The sequence below is a fragment of the Mirounga angustirostris genome, unplaced genomic scaffold (assembly GCF_029215605.1).
Source record: "Mirounga angustirostris isolate CCGP_5_RB_7025 unplaced genomic scaffold, mMirAng1.0.hap1 SCAF_10, whole genome shotgun sequence".
NCBI classification, from domain to species: Eukaryota; Metazoa; Chordata; class Mammalia; order Carnivora; family Phocidae; genus Mirounga; species Mirounga angustirostris.
The window spans coordinates 35,865,421-35,886,570 of record NW_026991718.1 but is presented as its reverse complement, the minus strand read 5'-3'; the positions used below and the strand labels follow the sequence as shown (position 1 = coordinate 35,886,570).

General features: G+C 45.7%; 1 pseudogene; it reads left to right on the top strand.

Moving 5' to 3' along the window:
* LOC135361738 (NADH dehydrogenase [ubiquinone] 1 alpha subcomplex subunit 1-like) overlaps nucleotides 1-21,150 on the top strand; it is a 177,028-nt pseudogene that overhangs the window by 136,760 nt on the left and 19,118 nt on the right.

Genomic DNA, 21,150 nt, shown 5'->3' with positions numbered 1-21,150 from the left:
TGTGCGGGCATGCATGTGACATTCTTTCCCCGGAGGCAGCTGGGGTTCACTCCTGGAGGAGCCCATCCCCACTTGCTCCTCCCTTCTCCCCTACCCCCCTCCTCCCCCTCTGCCTCACCCTTGTGTCAAGGGCCTTCCCAACCCCCAGCCCCCGGTAGACGCAAGAAGCAGAGGGAGGCCCAGACTGTGGCCTGAGGTTATTTACAGGGTGGGGATGGGGGTGGGGGTGGGGGAGGGAAGAGAAATTCACTGCTTTGTTTATCTTCTGAGTCTGGAAACTCTACAAAATTCATCCATTTCCAAGGAAGCCTGCATTTGTAGGCTCCCAGAAATAAAAAATAAAAGGAGACTCACTTCAAAAGAAACTAAGTGAAAGGCTGTTTTCTTTGTGAATTGATTTGTTTATTTTTATTATTATTTTTTTAACATTCGGTTTGCTGAAAGAAGGCAAAAGGAGTCACTCTTTTCATATTTTCATTACATTCTTACTCTCATCTTCCGTTGCCTTGGCAGTGAAGAAGGCAAACAATAGTTTAAGAGACTGATACAGATATGTTCTCAGCTCTGCTCGGTTCACACATGTCTATGGGAAATCAAGGTTCCGTGTAAACTTTTATCACTTTTTCTGCTGAGGTTATAAATGACCCGCGGAGTCTGCCATTCACGTTTACATTAAACTCACTCAAATTGTCCCACTTTTACAAATTAAAAAAAAATTAAATGTGCTTCAACACAGATTTTTAAGATAATTTTTTAAGATAATAAAAGCAATTTTAATAGGCTGGTTAATTGTACATGATTTCTCTGGGTCTTTAGAAAATTTGGAGTGAACGGTGCCCATATCAAATATAGCATGTTAATTTACTGGCCTTTTTTTAACCCTGCACTCAAACAATAAACTTTTCATGTGGTGCCAAAAAATGGTATATGTTTTGAAAAAAGTTTTTTAAAGCTAGAGTCAGTGGAGAAAAGGAGATTTCAGAAAAAAAACCAAAATGTACTTGAAAATGTGTTACTTCAAATGTGAACATTCGATTGCATCTTAAGGATATAAATATTTGATTTTTTAAAGTTTCTATTATTTACTGCATTATATGAATCACTGTACTGATGTAAGCCTAAAATCATGTAAACTTACAAGTATTGCTATATATCTTAATATTTTATGGATTCATTTTATAGGAGTTTCAAAATCTTGGGAAGAGGTAATCTATGGCACAAAAAAAGAGTGATATAAATCATGTTCAATCTGATCTACTTTTTCCTAAACTGTGTCTTTAAGGTAAAAGATACTCAACAAATTGGATTTTTTTTTTTCCCTCCATTCTCTGATTACTTAAGAGAAACTAGAGGATTATCCTTATGGTAAGGACAAGGGCATAGAAGGCAGTATTTTTTTTTTTCTTTTCTTTTTTTAAGGAGAGGCAGGGCTCAGTGTTCTGCCTATTGTGCCTTTGGTGGTAAATTTAAAACATTAACTCCAAGCTTTAAAACTGTGCTTTCCCATGAGTCGCTGGGCCAAAAGCCTCCTATATTGCCAGGCAAGGGTCCAAGATGAGAAGTAAGTAAAACACAGATATAAGAAGTCTTTGTTAGTGCAGCTAAACAATTGTACTTAGGAAAGCTCCATTCCTCCCATGGTAATCTATTTCTAGATAAATGTCGTTAAAGCCTTTCAGTGCCAAAGGAAAACCTCTGTATTCAAGACCCCGGGTGAGGACCGGGAAGAACTCAAAGAAAACCATTTTCTGTGCTACAGACAAGTATTTACATTACTGGTCAACATTTGGTCCAGGAAAGAAGTGATTACCTGTTTAGGCTTTTGAAAGGAATTCAATATCCTGTTGACTAAATACAGAGCAGGCTCAGAGAAATGTGACCATTGAATAATGCAATTGATCCCTTCCAAGAAGCAGAAAGAGGGTGTAGGTTTAACCATAGGCAGCACCATTGATAATATTTTTTCTGCTTTCTGGAAAATCAACCAGGAAAGAAAATGTGTCAGAAACATTTAGAAAATAGGCTGTCCTACCTTCTGGTTCTGGATCAAGGTAGCATAGGATCACTTTTCCCTACTCCATTTCTCTAAATACAGCTAAATACCCTGAAAACTATTCAACAGACAATGATAAAAGAACTCTGAAAGCTGGAGGAAGCAAACAAACAAAAAACTATGGTGGACTGGCAAAAAACCTCAAGACTTGAGAAACAACTTTTTGAGCTCCCTCGGTTTTCTTTTTATTTCCCCTGTGCCTTGAACTGAGCACAGGAGAGGCTTGCAACCTGGAATCACCAACAGGCAGACAAGAAAACAAAAACAAAAAACTAAACCCAAGAATCTCCTCCTCTTTCTGGCCAAAGTCCAGGAAAGGGGAAATCCAACAGAGGCCCAGTAAGAAGTTCCAGCCCCCACTGCAATCCGGGTCCTTGCGATAATCTAATCCCTTGGCCCTGGGGTTGGCAGCAGCAAAGCCCCAAGCAGTTCTGGCCCCGTGGTCCACAGCTGAGATGTCAGCGGGTGGTCTGACCCACCTACGGCAGCTGCAGTGAAGCCCGTGTCTCCCTGGCCTTTACCCAGGGGCATAAGGAGACCCAGGCCCAGCAGCTTCTTCCCCACTCCTAAGGGTTGCCCAGCAACAGAGTCTCCTAACATAATAATCACCAAGAAACCAACACAAAGTGATACACTAAAAAAAAAAAACCAAAAAACACAATGACAAAATGGAACTCTAAAAAGTATTCAAGCAACCCACAGAAAGGCAAGAACAAAGGAACAGAAGAATGAGAAACAGAAGGAACAAACAGAAAAAACAAATAATACAACGCCAGACTCTACCCTAATCGATCAATAAATACCTTAAATGTAAATGGTCTCAATACACCAACTAAAAGGTAGAGATTGGCAGAGTGGATTACAAAACATGACCCAACTATATGTTGTTTACAAGAAACTCACTACAAATTTAATGACGTGAGAGCAAAAGAAAGGGAAAAGACCATGCAAGTATTAATCAAAATCATGAATTAGATCAAGTAGACTTCAGAACAAAGAAAGTTACCATGGGCAAAGAAGATGATTCCATTAAGAAAATATAGCTATCCTGTGAATCAAAAAACAGTTTCAAAATATATGAAACAAAAACTAAGACAGCTGAAAGAGAGAAACAAATCTGCAATTGCCATTGGGAGCTTATCACCCTCACCCCCTCAGGACCTTTAGGACCATTAACGAGAAAATCAGCAATACAAAACTCCACACCACCACCAACTGAAAAGATCAAATGGGCATTTATAGGAGGCTCTGTCAACAACAGCAGAATATTCATCCTTTTAAAGGGCCCATGGAACATTCACCAAGGTAGACCGTATCCTAGATCATAAAACGAACCTTAGCAAAAGGAATTAAAATCATACAGGTTATATCGTCTGACCACAATGGAATCAAGCTACAAATCAAAACAGCAAGTCAATAGGAAAATTTCCAAATGCTTGAAAACTGAACAATAAACTTCTAAATAATTCATGGGTCAAAGAAGAGATCTAAAAGGAAGCTTTAAAAAAATACTGAATGAAGGGGCACCTGGGTGGCTTAGTTGTTAAGCGTCTGCCTTTGGCTCAGGTCATGATCCCAGGGTCCTGGGATCAAGCCCCACACTGGGCTCCCTGCTCAGTGGAGAGCCTCTCCCACTCCCCCTGCTCGTGTTCCCTCTCTCCCTGTCTCTCTGTCTCTGTCAAATAAATAAATAAAATCTTTTAAAATAAATAAAAATAAAAATAGAAAAATACTGAATGAAAATGAAAATAAGCATATTAAAATTTGTGAGATGCAGCTAAAGCAGTGCTGAAAGGGAAATTTATGGCACTAAATGCTTGCATTAGGAGAGGAAATATCTCAAATTGCTAATCTAAGTTCCTACATCAAGAAATTAAAAAAAGAGAGAACAAAATAAATTCAAAGCAAACAGAGGAAAGACATAATAAAGAGCAGAAATCAATGAAATTGAATGCTGGAAAACAACAGAAAAAATAATTGAAATGGAAAGAGTTCTTCAAAAAAAAATTAATAAAATCAGTAACCTCTAGCAACACTGGTAAAGATAAAAGGAAGACATAAATCCCCAGTATCGGAACTGCATGAAATACCACAATAAATTCTATAACCATTATAATGATAATAAAAAATACTACAAACAACTTTATGCTCATAAATTCAGCAACTTAGAAGAAATGAGCCAATTCCTCAAAAACCACAAACTACCAAAACTTAGCCAAGATAAAATAGATGATCTACTCAGTTCTTTAACTACTAAAGAAATTGAATTTGTAATTAAAATGTTCCACAAAAAGAAATCTTTAGGCCTAGATGGTTTCAGTGGAAATTTTTACCATTCAAAGAATAATTAACGTTATTTCTATACAATCTCTTCCAGAAAATAGGAAAGAATAAATCACTTCCCAGTTCTCTATATGAGGCTGTCATTACTCTGATACCAAAATCAACCAAAGACAGTGCCCTCCCCCCAAAAAACCTAAAGACCAATATGTCTGATGAACTTAGATGCAAAAATCATCCACCAAATTTAATCATATCCAATGATGTATAAAAAAAGTAAGACACTATGACCAAAAAGGATTTATGCCAGGTATGTAAGACTGATTTAATATTTGAAAGTCAATCAATATAATCTACCATACTGACAGGATAAAGAAGAAAAATCATACGATCACATCAACTGATACAGAAGAATCATTTAACAAAATTCAATGCCCATTAATAATGAAAAAACCTGCCAGTGCACTAGGAATAGCAGGGAACTCCTTCAGCCTCATAAAGAGCATCTTCTAAACCCTACATCAAACATTGTTATTTAATGGTGAAAGACTGAATGCATCTCCTCTAAGATCTGGAACAAAACAAAGATGTCTGCTCCTACCACTCACTCAACACAGTATTAGAAGTTCTAACCACTGTAACAAGGCAGGACAAAGAAATAAAGGTCATACAGATTGGAAAAGAATCAATAAAACTATCTCTTGTTACAAGCAACACGACTGTCTATATAGAAAATCCCAGGGGCACCTGGGTGGCTCAGTCAGTGAAGCATCTGCCTTCAGCTCGGGTCATGATCTCAGGGTTCTGGGATCAAGCCCCCAGTTGGGCTCCCTACTTGATGGGGAGTCTGCTTCTCCCTCTCCCTCTGACCCTCCCTGCTGCTTGTGTTCTCTCTCTCTCTCTCTTACTCTCTCTCTCAAATGAATAAATTTTAAAAATTTTAAAATAAGAAAGAAAATCCCAAGGAATCTGTGACAAATAGGTTGTCCTCCTTTGACTGGCTGCATTGATCAGGCAAGTGCTTGCAGTTGTTCTCAGGCTTTTCCACGGTAGACAGCATCAGAGGGGCTGAGAGCACAGCCTGGGCCTGGTAGACCAGGGGGACACCCTGACTCCCTTATTCTCAGCTGTGTGCACTGGACACCTTCCTTGATCTCTCTGAACTTTGGTCCCCTCATCTGTAGTGGGGTTTAATGACGGCACCCAGCGCCTGTAGTTGTGTATATGAGGGTAAGCGTGCAGACAACTGATCGTTCTGTACCTGCTGCCGGTCCTGCCCATGATGCTGCTGTAAGGGCTAGGGCGCTCTGTTGCGCTGCCCCCAGCCAGGGTCACTGGAGCCAAGGGACCTGAATTCCCTTGTTAGGGGCCCTGTGACTCATTAACTCACCCAACCATTCTAAGCCTCCCTGCTTTCATTTATAAAGTGGGGACAATAACCCCTCTCTCATAGGTTTCTTGTGAGGACCAGACGGAACAACACATAAAAGTGTTTTGAACACTCAAGAATAATAATAATAATAATAATAATCATAATAGCCAGAATTTGTTGAGCACCCCCTACTGCCAGCGCCACAGATTGCTTTTTACCTACAACCTTTTACTTAATCCTTAGAGCCATCAATTATTAGTCTATGGAGATTGGGAAACGAAGGCCCCAAGAAGTAATTTGCCCAAAGACATGGCTTGTAAGCAAGAGAATCCAGATTCAGACTCCCAGAAACTGGCTGGGCTCTCAGGCTTTCTAGAGAAAGTCAGCTAATGAGGGCAAGAATAGCTTGGTGTGGGGGCTCCCTTTCACTAGCAAGATGGATGTAACCTGGTGTGCGAGGCTCAGGGTGCAGTTTGTGACAGGCGGTGGGGGAACCATGAGTCATCCTTGGCAGTGGCAACTGGCTCCAAACTAACAAGCTGTCTGAGAAATAAGGTGCCCTTTGGTAGGACACCAGGTGGGACATTAATGAGAGAGTCATTCCCCACCCCCCCACACCGCCCCCCCGTTTCCTTGAAGGATCCAACAATTAGGCCAAGGCAAACTACGTGCCCAGGTCTAAAAATAACTCTATCACTTCCAATAAGGACTCAGTCCAGGCTGATGTCATTCTTTCAGGTGCCACAAAGGAATGCTTGACTGTGCGTCATGAACTTAAAATAGGAGTGGGGTCAGAGGGCCAGCTGGAGCTCACAGATGCCAAGTGGGCAGTTTCTCAGCTGGTGTTTTCTAATATTTCCTGCTTTCAACAGCAGGTTTCTGCCTCCTTTTTTTGAGTTGAGAGGGGGTGAAAATGTGTGTTTAAAACGTTCACTTGCTTTGCTTTCTCTCTTCTCCGTGTGTATTCTTTCCACCCATAATTTGCATTCATCTCCACTGGCTGTTCATGCATTGTCCTGAAACATACTAGTTACAGAAATTAAAATACTCAACCCCACCTCTTTCTCCCATCATGGGTGGATCCATGATGTTTTCCTTGAATATCCCTGCCCAGAGTGCCAGAGAGAAGCCACTAGTTGGATAACTCCCATGATCCCATGGTATGGTGGAAGTGGGCTGTCCATATGTCGGGTGCTGTACGGAAAGGTATCTCTTTTGTGAAGGAGGGCAGAATAGAGTCTAAGATCCTATCAGTTCTAAGGGTCTGTGATTTATTTCCTTTTTATAGCCTGGCTATATTGAAGTCAATGAATTATATTCAAGATGGAATCATCACTGATTCAATCAATGAATTTTTTTAATTCAAAAGTTATTGAAAGGACTTCTGGTCCAGATAAGATAGGAGAAACTCATTTCTCCCTTTTCTCCCCCCAGCTAGATACAATGATGGACTCTGGAAATAATGCAAGGGGCCACAAAGGAAAACTCTGAAAGGGGAAAGAGAGAGGGGAACAAGCTAGAGATCCTAGGACTGTAGGAACAACAAAGCAGTAGGGTGTCTTACTACCCCTGCATCCAACAGGAGAAGGTGACAAAGCCTGGCATTTCCTGCTGCCCAACCTGGCACCAGAAGACAGCCAACAGATTCACCCTTACCTCTTTCTGGTGGGACTGAGATTCTCCTCTCTCACTAAAAGACACCTGACTGGAGTGCCCAGGTGGTACCCACAACGGGACTTACCACATAACAAGCAGCCCTGCCTGGGAAGCAACACACTTTGTCTCCTTGGACCCAAGATTTCTTCCCTTATGTAGAGGCACCAGGAGAACCAGCCTGAGGAATTTCCTTCAGCCCCCTCTGGTAGCAGCAGGAAGGACAAGTGGGAACCCCAAGAGACTGTAATAATATAACAAAGTTGAAATTAAGTTGCCACTGGGCCCACAGCTCGCTAAACTAGGCCAGGCACTGCTTGCTAATCTAAATAGGGTGATAGCCAGCTAAAAAAAAAAAAAAAAAAGCTTCAAATAGGACCCAGACTCTCCTAACATGAAAGGCAAGATGTCCAGATACAATTTTAAAATACAGACCATAACGAACCATGAGAGACAATGGACTCTGAAAAACAAACTGAGGGTTCTAGTGGGGAGGGGGGTGGGAGGATGGGTTAGCCTGGTGATGGGTATTAAAGAGGGCACGTTCTGCATGGAGCACTGGGTGTTATGCACAAACAATGAATCATGGAACACTACATCTAAAACTAATGATGTAATGTATGGTGATTAACATAACAATAAAAAAATTTAAAAAAATACACATCATAGGAAGAGCCAGGAAAATAACTTAGATGAGAAAAGATAATCAGCTGACACCACCACTGAGATGAACCAGGTGATAGAAGTATCTGAAAAAGACTTTAAAGCAGCTGTCTTGAAAATGCTTCAGCAAGGAATTGCAAATTCTCTTGAAACAAATGAAAGAAGAGAAAAATCTCAGCAAAGAAATAGGGGTTATAAAGAAAGGAACCAAATGGAAATTATAGAACTAAAAAAATACAATAACAGAAATTTTAAAAACCTCACCAGATAGGCTCTGTGGTAGAACGGATATGACAAAAGAGAGAATCAATAAAATTGAGGAAAGAACAATAGAAATCACACAGTCTGAGTGGCACAGAGAAAATAGACTGAAAAAATTCTCTACTGGGAATACTGACTTTGATTCACAAATTAGGAGCATTGGCCACACTGCAGAGGGACTGTTTAATCAACATAAGAGAAGTAATCGTTTTTAAAAGTGACAAATAATTGGAAAATAACAAATTTTAAATGACACCATTTACAATAGCACCCAAAATGCAGGGAATAGTTGGGGCACAGAGGATTTTTAGGGCAGTGAAAATACTTTGTATGATAGTACAGTGGTGGATACATATCACTATACATTTGTACAAACCCATGGAATGTACACCACCAAGAGTGAAAAGTAATGTAAACCATGGACTTGGGGTGATAAAATCGGCCAATGTAGGTTCATGAATTATAACAAATGTATCATTCTGGTGGGGGATGTTGATTACGGGGTAGGATATGCATGTGTGGGAGGAGGGAGTATATAAGAAATTTCTACCTTCCCCTCCATTTTGCAATGAACCTAAAACTGTTCTTAAAGTTTTAAAAAATACAGAGGCACCTGCATGGCTCAGTATGTTGAGCGTCTGACTCTTGATTTCGGCTCAGGTCATGATCGCCGGGTTGTGAGATCGAGCCCTTCACTGGGTTTGAGTTTCTCTCCCTCTGCCCCACTTCCATTCCTGTGCACACATGTGCTCTCTCTCAAACAAATAAATAAATCTTCAAAAAATAAAAAATAAAAATAAATAAGTGTAAAAGGTAAAATGACAAAACTTCTAAAAAATAACATCAGAGCATAATCTCATGATTTTGGACATGAAAAATTTTCTGAAATATAGCACACAAAAAGCACTAAGACCAAAGGAAAAGATCAGTAAATTGGACTTCATTAAAACCAAGAACTTCTGGGGCGCCTGGGTGGCTCAGTCGTTAAGCGTCTGCCTTCGGCTCAGGTCATGATCCCAGGGTCCTGGGATCGAGCCCTGCGTTGGGCTCCCTGCTCTGCGAGAAGCCTGCTTCTCCCTCTCCCACTCCCCCTGCTTGTGTTCCCTCTCTCCCTGTCTCTCTCTCTGTCAAATAAATAAATAAGATCTTAAAAAAAAAGAAAAACCAAGAACTTCTGTTCATCAAAAGACACCACTAAGAGTGAAAATGCAAGCCACAGGGTGAGAAAAGATATTTGCATATCTTAAACTTGATTTAAAAAACTTGTATCCAGAATATATTAAAAATTTCCATAAATCATTAATAAGCCAGTAGAAGAAAAATGAGCAAAAAGCTTGCACAGGCACTTCACAAAAGAGGCTATCCAATTTATCAGTAAATATGAGCAGGGGAGTACAAAGTACATTCACAGGGTGACCCCACTACACACCCACCCAAGTGGCTGGAAATGAACAGACTAAGAATGCTCAGCCCTGGAGAGGATTTGGGGCAACTGCCACAGCCGCCCACTGACTAGTAGGGGTGTAAACTGGGACGATCACTTCGGAAAATTGTTTGGCAGGATTTACTACACCTGAGTGATGTGACTCAGCGATTCTACGCCTCGGTATACATCCAGTTGAATCACATACATATGTGCACCGAAGACACGTACAAAACTGCTCAGAACTATCTGGTTAGGTAGCCAAAGACTGAAAATGTGAAAATTAATACAAGGAAACCACACTAAAATGGAGTTGGGAGGCCGGAAGGGCCCTACTCCTGGCCAATTGTAGACCCAACACAGAGAGACACACCTTGCAAGGTGATATGGCTTCAGCTACTACTTTACCACCCAGAAGGAGGAAGAGGGCTTTTATTCCTCCCCCAGCAACACCCAGCCAGTGAGAGACTGTTGTAACTCAGCCAATGAAAACCACCAGTACTTTGAAAGCACCACTTACCCCAAAGCGCTTTTTGTTTATAACAGACCTCCCCACTTCCCCCCTTTCCTGGGTAAAAGAGCATTCCTCTCCCTCGATCTCCGGACTTGCCTGTGTTTATGTCGGAAACCTACTTGGCTTGTCCCAAATTGCAATTCTCTACTATTCCTGAATAAGCCCATTTTTCTTACTGGTAAAATAACTGGCAGTTTTATTTTTAAGGTTAATAGAAACAACCCAAATTTCCATCAACAGAGGAATGGGTAAATCTGTGTGGTGTCCTTAGCGATGAAATTGAACAACCTAACACAACGCAAAGTAACACAGGACTGGAATCTTCATGTTCAGTGAAGAAAGCCAGACAACCAAGAGGGCACGCGGAATGATTCTATTTACAAGCTCAAAAACAGACAAAACTGATCAGTGGGGATGGACGTCAAGATGGTAGTTATTTGGGGGATGTGACCATGGGGCTGTTGGGGTGCTGGTAATGTCCTGTTTCTTTCTTTCTTTCTTTTTTTTTCCCATTATCTGTGTCTTTTTTTCTATCGAAGTGTAATTAACATACAGTATTATGTTAGTTTCAGGTGTACAATATAATGATTCAACAATGTCCTGTTCCTTAATCTGGTCGTGATTTCATAGATTTAGATCCTTTGTGAAAATTTGTCAAGCTTTATGCATATCGCTTGTGCACTTTTGTCTATGTATGTTTTACTTCAGTGGAGAGTTTCCTTAAAAAAACTATACTTGAGTTTGCAAAGATCAAAACAGCCACAAAATCTTCATTGCTTCACCAAGAGTATTTGATATGATGTCCAAAACTTTAGAAACCAAGATGCTGTTTTCTCACTCTGAGCCAATAAATAAACTGATAGAAAAGTCAGTGGGTTCACAAATGACTTATTTGTAGATAGTCTACACTGAGTGTCCTAATTTCTTCCATCCAGAGACAAGCCAGCCTTCCTTGCAGCAGAGTGGCCTGCTCACCTGTCAGGAGAGTTTGGTTACCCCCGACTCTGGTCCTCCCAGTGTCTCAGCGAACACCATGACCAGGAGCGGGTCAGGCTGGGCCACAGTCAGCCCGCCAAGTCAGTGTAGAGCACATCGGTGACCCATTTTGTTTCATCCCATGCTGACGCCCCCTGACATATATAACTGGGGACAGAAATCTTTGGGAATTTCCTCTCTAACACCATCTAGAGAACTCTTGTTGAGATACTAAAGATGCTAAGGGGCCTTTGCTGAAATACTTGGCTAAAATCATCCTGGCATTTTTATGAGAAAAGGGGTTTTAATTTGGAAGATACATCTGCTGAATGATAGGGCCATCAGACACAAAAGGGCTGCTTTCTTTCCTTCTGGGATGCTTAGGGCTTTCTAGTCCCCTACTCCCATCAACCAACAGAGTGAGAGGTATTGGTATAACCAGCTGGATGCTTTTTACAAACCATCTTTGTGCAGCCTGTCATCTTCCCTCCCCAATAGGTAGCTGAAGTTACGTTAGAGCAAGTGGGCCTTCGAGAACACCTCACATAGCCCCCTGGTTTGCCAAGGACTAAGCCAAGGCCAGGGGAGGGAAAGGGATTTGCAAGTTGAGTGGTAAGAACATGGGTCTCCTGGGACACCTGTCAGTGACCCCCCTAACAGGGATTTGATGACAAAGCAAGGTCTTGTTGAGCCAAAATTGTTGTCACTTCCTTCTCTTGGTTCCTTTTCTTTGCTTCCTACCATCAAAATCAGGCTCCAAAAGCCTCCCAAGAAGGGGCCAGGAACTGTCTATGCCTACTGCTGGGAACAAATGGCCTCCAGGCATCCTCATCTGGGATGAGCTGGAGGAGAGAGGCCCCTGTGTGGAAGGGCAAGCCCAGAAAAACACAAAACAAGTTCTTGAGGCGGCTTGCAGAGGGATGTAGTGAAGAGTAAAATTCTTGGCCTCTGGAATTGCACATCATGGGTTCAAATCCCACCTCCACCTCTTAACCTCTTCATGCTTCAGTTTCCCTACCTGGGAAGCAGGAATGATGGTGGTATCCATTTTATCAGGTTGCCGTGAACAACGAATAGAGTGTGTAGTGCTTGGAACATGCCAGCATGCGGAGGCACCGCCTGTGGGTGGGGAAGGTGGATGAGCACCGAAAGGGCAGTGTCTTTGGTGAATAAAAGAGGCAGAGACAGCTTTTGGTCATGGAGGTAGAGCCCGTCTATGGCCCAGGCTAACCATGGTACTGCCTGGCCTCAGCGAAACCCTCGCCTCTAGTAGGACCAACTGGTTGGGCCAGTGACCACATGATGTGGCGCCAGAGACAGCAAAGGGAATATCTGATCAGTGGAACCCTGGTTGGGTCTGGGAGAGACACCAGAAGCAAACCAGCCATCTCCCTGACTGGTGGGCCTTTCTGTGGAATGGGAAAGGGCAGCCTGAGGTACTCTGAGAGCTGGGAAAATCTTCCTCTTGAAAACATTCCCTCCTGGGAATCTGTCAGTTGATGGCTGACATGTCCACTCTTAAGAGAGCCATTCCTTTGGCTTAGCATATGGTTGTCTGTCAAAAGGCAGAGACCTTACTGGCAAAGGAGAGACTAGCCTTGATTCCTAACTCTGTGAGTTGCGTGCAGGTAGGTTTTAAAGGAGGTAGGGAAGAAAAAGCTTTAAGGATGCCCTGTGTCTGCAGGGAAAGAACAATGACAACACAGTTTACAGAGACCACCTGTCTTCTGAGCTGCCCCAATTTCAGATGCACTGTGCTCAGGGGGTTCTTCACATTTTATACGAAGCCTCCTTCTCCGTGTCTCCTGAGAAGCTCTGAACAACCCTCTGAACGGGGATCACCTCCATTTTACAGATGAGGAAACAGAGGGCCACTCCCAGCCTGTGGTGACAGAGAGCAAGCAGCTGATGCTAGGGGATGGGGGGCTCCTGGGCCCCAGCGCCTCCTATCTTACCTCTGCCTCGTGTCGTCAAAGCAGGCCTGGAGGGAATGGAAGGGGCCACAGGTGACAAAGTCCCCGTGAGTGTGACAAGGGTCTGCCCACCCAAGAGAGCTGGGACAGGGGGCATTGCCTTCAGGCTGGCAATGTTGAATATGGTCAGTTAGCAGCTGAAGCCCATGTTAACTATGAGGGAGCTCCTGCTTAGAGCTGCATTTTTGCTTCTCTCTCTGCTTGGAGTGCTCAGCCAGATACCATGTTCCTCTGGTCCCTAGGTCTCTGCGGTGACCCTTCGGACAGGCCCCTTTCTTATTTTTTTAAAGATTTATTTATTTCTTTTGGAGAGATAGCACGCAGTGGGGAAGGACAGAGGGAGAGGGGGAGAGAATCTGAAGCAGACTCCCAGCTGAGCACAGAGCCCAACGCGGGGCTCGATCTCACGACCCTGAGATCATGACCTGAGCCAAAATCAACAGTCAGATGCTTAACTGACTGCACCACCCCGGCGCCCCTCAGATAGGCCTCTTGCACACACAGTCGCTCTGCCTTGCACCCTGCCTGATTCTCATCAGTGCTTGGGACGGTTGCTTCTCCACGGCTTGTCCCCCCATCACTAGCATGCCAGTTTGCTCTTTGTCTCGATGTCACAGCCTCCTAGCAGCTGAAGCAATGCCGGGCTTGGACAGGTGTTCTGTAGGTAACTGAGGAATGAGTGAACAGGTGGATGATAAAGGAACCGAACACTCCCCCCGTCACACCCAACACCGTGCGCGTGGCTGCAGGCCAGCCAACTAACCCCAATAAAGCAGAGTGCTCGGTTTCCCTCTAAGGTCACGGGGGCCCTTTTCTAGAGGCTCCAATAGAAACTGCTGTTCACACAGGATAAAGATGCAACGAACAAACTCGTACGTGTGGGTGAGAGGCTGTGCTGAGGATCATGGTATGCTGTGTTTTAATGAAAGTGACATTTCAGGTTTCTGAGTCGCTTTCGTCTGCTACATTTCTGTGTTTGCTTCTAGGGTTTAGTGTGATTTTTTAACAGGAGAGTAAAGGTAGGAAAGGCAGTTTCTAGAAATCATGATAAAACCAGCGCCCATGGCAATAGCTAATGCCGAGCACCATCCCAAGTACCTGCCCTGCGTGATCTTTCATCCCCGCAACAGCGAATGTGTACAGATCGGAACACTAAGGCCTCAATCGGCTGGCATTCTGGCCTCGCGGTCTCCCCTCCTTTCCAGTCATTGGGGTAACTCAGCGTGGGCAGTGGACACCCCTGGGTGCCCTTGGGGAGGGTGCCAAGTCACCTCATTTCGCTCTTTTCTAGGATGTGAGGGTCATCCCGCAAAATGAGGGGCATGGGGTCTGTCACCCTAGGAAAGTCAGCCTCATTTCGCAGCCCCGGGGGAGTTAGCCCAGCCTGCCATGGCCCAGCTCTGGGTTGGCACGGTCAGCAAGTCAGGAGCAGATGAGGCCAGGCCTTCTAGCTGCAGCCTCCCCGCTTCGTCACATTCCCTGCCCCCCGAGATGCCTGCACTGGCTCATTTCCATGGCTGCCAGGTTGGCTGCCCGCCAGACGGCTTTCAGGAGATGTCCTGGGATCAGTTCTGAAGACTCCGTGCCCGATAAGGCACATACTCAGAAACTGCAGTTGCCCTGAAATATTTTTTCTGTTACTGATTCGTTTTTTAGTCTCACTTCTGCCCCTCTGCGGGCGCCATATTCCAAACTTGCTGGGCCCCAGCCTGACATGACAGGCTCCCTCCCCAGAGTGAAGATACAATGAGAGAAGACCCATGGCCTGTGCAATGCCACAGTGTGGCTCCCCACGGAGGACTCCATAGTAGCCCAACGCCATCGGGCCTCCCAGGAGCCTGTTTGGCAGCCAAAGAACTTTCCAGGCTCATTTCAGCAGCGTGTGGACAGAGCCCCACAGGGAAACCCACGCACGAGAGCTGGATCCCGTTCCCGTCTGGCCCTGAGGTTGATTCCATAGATGACTGTGAAAACTGATGGGGAGAGAACGGTCAGCTTGTTCTTTTTTTTTTTTTTTTAAGATTTTATTTATTTATTTGAGAGAGAATGAGAGAGAGCACATGAGAGGGGGGAGGGTCAGAGGGAGAAGCAGACTCCCTGCCGAGCAGGGAGCCCGATGCGGGACTCGGTCCAGGGACTCCAGGATCATGACCTGAGCCGAAGGCAGTCGCTTAACCAACTGAGCCACCCAGGCGCCCCAGTCAGCTCATTCTTACCACAGAAGCGAGAAGACTTACTTTCTCCCCCCTTGAGAACTGTCATCAGAGTTGGGAATTCCCATCCGTCTTCTGCTAATTCACTTGTTCTGTGGCCTTACACAAGTCATTTGGCTTCTCCAAAGCTCAGTTTCCTCTCCTGCAGAAGGAGAGTTGATGGTCTGAACTTGACTCTAAGTCAGTGAGGCTGAAGCCCGCGCTTTACAACCAGCTGGGGAATTTTTGTCAGCCAGACTCTGTGCCAGGCCTATGACACGAGAATGTGTGGGAGGCAGACCCAGGTGATGCCCAGGTCCTGGGGGGGAGGTAGGGGGATCCTAGAGTGGATGGCTCCTCCCTTGTCTCTCAGCCCCGACTCCTCATGCCCATCCTTGTCCTGTGAGCCACAGATTCTTTTCCTGACTCAAGGATGGATGTCCTTAAGCCCCAAACCCCCAAGAGGGAAATGTCTACTCACTTTCTCATCCTGCTTCCATGGGCGTCCTCTGGGGACAGGCCCTGAGGACATCTGAAGGCCTCTGTCAAGAGATGGTGACAACAAACCTCTGTACTTAAGAGTTTTCAAAAGGGAGAATTCCTGCCAGTCATAAATTACCCCTCTGACACTGATGATTTTTCTGTTGTTAGAGATGATTATTTGCATAGAGGCAGGAAACATGGCCCCGCTGTTCTTTCTGTGCTGGCTGAGAAGCAGGACATCTGCCAACTCCCGAGTCACCTCGCTTCGGTAGGACTGGGAAATATCACCTTTCTTCTTATTTCTTGATCCTTGTTGCTTTTCTTCTTTCGTTTCTTATTGCTTCTTAGGCGTTTTCATCTTCCTTCCTGCTCTTCTCTTCATTCTTCACACAATACTGTTTATTTAATTTTCAATATTCTCTTCCAGGCCAAAGCTGGCTTGGTCCAGACCACGAAATAAACATGAGTAAATCTGTTCTATGCTGACAGGGATGGAGACAAAAATGGGTGCCAGATGCTGTTGCCATGATGACATTTGGGGGCGGGCAGAGGGCACCAGGAAGCGAGAGCCTGAGCTCACAGGAGACGCGCCGCTCCCTCCCGCTGGTGCGTGCGGCCCCAAGTAAGACCGAGACGTGATGATGTTCCAGCATCCTCTGGTACAATGCTTCTCGGAGTGTGGCCCCTGGGTTGGCAGTGTCAGCATCGCCGGGGAACCTGTTAGAAATGCAAATTCTTGAGTTCCATCCCGGACCTACTGAGTCCGAAACTCTGGGGGTAGGGTCTGGGAATCTGCTTTAATAAGCTCCTGGTGATTCCAGTGCAGCATGAAGTTTGAGACCCATGGCGTTTGGTGCCTAGACAGCTCACTTACTTACATTAAGTGAAAGATTCACTTGATGATCTGGACAAGGGGGTGGGCAGATGTCTGAGGAAGCCTACAAGGAAGACAAGGAGAAGCAGAGGCAGGAAACACGGAAGTATTCCCATAAGAATTTGCACTGGGGCAAAGGAGGCTGAACTGGGGAGTTAGGAAACTGGGAGAATTTATTCAAAGAATCCTTGCTCCCACGTACAGTTTCTATACCATCTTAATGAAATAACTCTGCTAGGTTCTATAGCAAATACTAAGAACCACTTGGTTCCTAAATTATTTCTGAGAAATCGAGAACATTGTTTCTTCCCAAAAAGCTCCAGAGAATAACATAACAAACATGCCTAATAACGACAACATTTAACACTGAGTAAATGATAACATTTTGCTGTGGTGGCTTCAGATCTTTTTTTTTTTTTTTAAAGATTTTATTTATTTATTTGAGACAGAGAGAATGAGAGACAGAGAGCATGAGAGGGGGGAGGGTCAGAGGCAGAAGCAGGCTCCCCGCCGAGCAGGGAGCCCGATGCGGGACTCGATCCAGGGACTCTAGAATCATGACCTGAGCCGAAGGCAGTCGCTTAACCAACTGAGCCACCCAGGCACCCAGCTTCAGATCTTTTTAAAGAAGATACGGCTTAATTCCACCCCAACCCACTGTTCACTGGGTTTTACACACTGATGTAAATGAAGTCATTGCGCTGTTTGCTTTCTTCTGTCCGTGTTGTTCAGCTCGATCTCTGTTGCCACCTGTGGATGTGGCTCATTCTCATTGCCAGGTGGGAGGTGCGCCATCATATGGACACTTCTCATCCTGATGTGCACTTAAGTGAAGATCCCATTCAGGGTTTCCCTGTACTCACATTGGAGAGGGAATACTAGAAATGGGAAATCACCTTTATATTAAAAGAGAGTTTTGGGGCTTTTTTCTAATTTGTATGCAAAGGTCTCCAGAGACACAGCTGGGGCTACATTGTCAGTCTTCCAAGAAGAGATTTCTTTGTCCATGAACTCATTCTTTTCTTCTTTGACTCACTCAACCCACAATTGCTGAGCAGCTACCTTGGGTCAGGGAACGCCCTCGGTGCTGGGAACCAGTGTGAGCCAAATTCCGGAGGTTTGTAAGAGCGCAGAGTCAGGGGTGCCTGGATGTCCCGCTTTTGTGTAGATGGTGGAGTGAGGGCTGCCCTGATGCTTTTGCCTCATGGGAATGGCAGAGTGGGGGCCACCTGAATGTTCTGGCCTAGGCAACTCCAACCTGGAAAAATGAAAGAGTCCATCACCTTCTGTCCACCTGTTTATCGTTGACCTAGAACCTGAGCAGCTCCACTAAAACAGACCTTCCCCCACCCAAGAAGTGTCCCAAGTGTTAGGCCTGACCAGGTCCGTGGATTTGGGGGACCTGTGCTCCACGTGGTGCTGGCCCCAGCCTGCCAGCTGATTGGAACCGAACTACTGATTCTGTCCAGTCAGAACCTCCAATTTGGGAAACTGGGGTGTTGTCATGTGATGAGTGCTCTGAGAGGTCAACTATCGCCAGACTCTGGGGACCACTAGGGGTACATCGATGGCTCAGAATGACCCTGTCTCTGCCTAGGGAAGACCCACAGGAGGAGTACCATAATACAGTGATGAGACCAGGGGGAGGACAGGGGCCATGGGAGCATTGGAGAGGCCCCAACCCAGTCTTGGAGGAGCAGGAGATACCCCAGACTGGGATGGGAAAGAGGAAGGAGTAGACCAGCCAGGATGGTTTGTTCATTTTAGGTGTCAACTTGACTAGGCTAAGGGATGCCCAGATAGCTTGTCAAAACATCCCTGGGTATGTCTGTCAGCGTATTTCTGGAAGATGTTAGCACTTGCATCGGTAGATTGGGTAGAAGTGATGGCCGTCCCCAGTGTGCATGGGTATCATCCCCGCCCCCCATGATGGGTACCCAGATAGAATAAAAAGGCAGAGGAGGGGTGAATTCATTCCCTCTCTGCTTGAGCTGACATCTTTCTTCCCCCACCCTCAAACATCGCTCCTGGTTCTTGGTCTTCCCAACTCAGATTGGGCTTTACACCAAGTTCTCTAATAAATGTCCTCTTATACATATCCTTTAGTTCTGTTTCTCTGGAGAACCATGACTAATACACAGGCCAAGGTGGAGGACAGGGAATCCCAGCATAAGCAAAGCATCAGAGCAAGGGAGATCCTGGCCTCTGCAAGGATCTGAAAGTATTTCAGGGGTAAGGGCCAAAGGAATAAGGGCAGAAGCTGTTCCAGAAGAGGCAGGCTTCATCCCAAACCCTGGTCTCAGTTTGGGGCAGAAGTGTCCCTGGAAAGGCAGACCAGACAAGAAGGGGCACGAACCAATTCTCAGTGCATCCCCCGTGCTTGCGGTTGGGTGGGGTCATGGCATACAGGGGACTCATGCTGGGTTCCTCTTGCAGCTTTCAGGAGCCAGGGGTTGGCGGTTGGTGGGGGGCACAGTGGTGCATGGAGTACCCCCTCAGCTCCCAGGCAGAGAGAGCCAGGTTCTAGGTCAGCAAGCCTGTGCACACAAACCTCAACACCCGGGCTTGCTTATTTATTTATTTATTTATTTTTTATTTTATTTTATTTTTTTTTAAAGATTTTATTTATTTGACAGAGAGAGATACACAGCGAGAGAGGGAACACAAGCAGGGGGAGTGGGAGAGGGAGAAGCAGGCCTCCCGCAGAGCAGGGAGCCCGATGCGGGGCTCGATCCCAGGACTCTGGGATCACGACCTGAGCCGAAGGCAGACGCTTAACGACTGAGCCACCCAGGCGCCACCCGGGCTTATTTATTAGGCCACCTCAGACGCTGGCCCATTTGGTGACCTGACACCAAGTCTGTCCTTCTGTGTAGCTGGCAGGGGACCCTATGGCAGGTGCTGTGGCAGAGACTCGGGCCTGCTTTCAATCCCATGAGCAGGTTTGACACCAAGTCTGGAGTTAAAGGATGACTCTACGCAACTCACACTCTCACCCCACAAACCAGTGAGATGGCACGCCGTCTGGAGGCCTGGAATGCCTGGTGGCTGGCCGCTCTTGTATCTGACGGAGCTACTGGAGGCCACAGGTGCAGGTTGTCAACTTTGCACTTCGTTTGAAGTCCTTTTCTGACTATGTTAGTGACTCCAGTGCCGTACTTACACTGACTTTAAAAATGATTTCTACATCTCTGTCTCCCTTGGGGTGTGCGTATGACAGAAAAGACAGGGTGGTTTTAACGTCAGGACACGAGTTCTCATTTAAGATGAAACTTCCACCGTAACTGTACAAAGTCCTGCTGAATAAAATAATCAAAGCCTCCAGGAAACAGCTTTTCTCCCCAAGGACAAAAGAGCCCTTGGTCCGTAGTGGGGCTTGGTGAAAGGCTCAGCTGCCAGACTCAAAGAAACCGTTCCCTGCTGACTGCAAGCTTTCGTCTCGCTTATTGTTCTGTTCAGAAGCCTGGAAAGACAGAAGGAAGCTGCAGAAATGCCTTCGGACCCTGGGGGCCTGGGGAGAGGAATCTGTCCACGTGCGCTGCAAACCCCACCTCGGCCCGCTGGGGTGAAGGCCTGTCCAAAGACGGAATAAGAACCTTCCCCAGGGGTCCTGGTGCTCGCTGACGTGGTTTGACATTTGCTGGCCCCTCTCACTGCCAAGATCCCTTTCCTCCACATGCCAGGCCAAAATTCCCTCTTCCTTACCTTGTCCCTTGGGCTGCCCCAGACAGGATGCGAAATGGGGACTGATTGCAGAGGGGAAAATCTGGTCCCTGGGCCAGGAGCCTCAGCCAACCTCAAGGCATTATCATCCAGGTGAAACACCTTCTCTTTCTTTGGGAAGCTCCCGTTTCATGAAGCGAAGGGGGCCAGGGATTGTTCTGGATGGTGCTGTGACCCCAAAGGTGGAGCCTGGGGAGTGCAGGACCCCAAACCCAATACATAGACAGCTCTGCGGTGGGCATGGTTCTTGGGGACACCTCCAGAACCCGGCGAGGGGGGCAAGGCAAGGGCAGTGGGTCAAGACCACAGGGTCGCCTGGACAGCCTTCCCGCACAATGACCGGGGCTTGCACTCCATTCACGATGACCACGCAGGGAATCACACCCAGAACAGACTAGACAAGTGGCAGTAGGAAGGGGACAGAAAAGGGGCTGATGATTGCCTTTGGAATCAGCACTGGTGTAGCTCTGACTTCCTGGTAAGGGAAGGGGGAAAAACAAACAAACAAAACAAAACAAAAAAAATGGAAAACAGTGTGGTATGCAGCTCTTATTGTCTAATAAAAGAAAATATTCTTCAAGGAATTTTTTTTCCTGGTGACAAATTCTTGGAAGAATTTATGTGACAGAACGCTCCAGGGGAACATCCTTGTGTTGGGAGGGAGGCCACCTACTCTGGAGAGCCTTGGAAATTCCAGTCATGGGCGTGGGA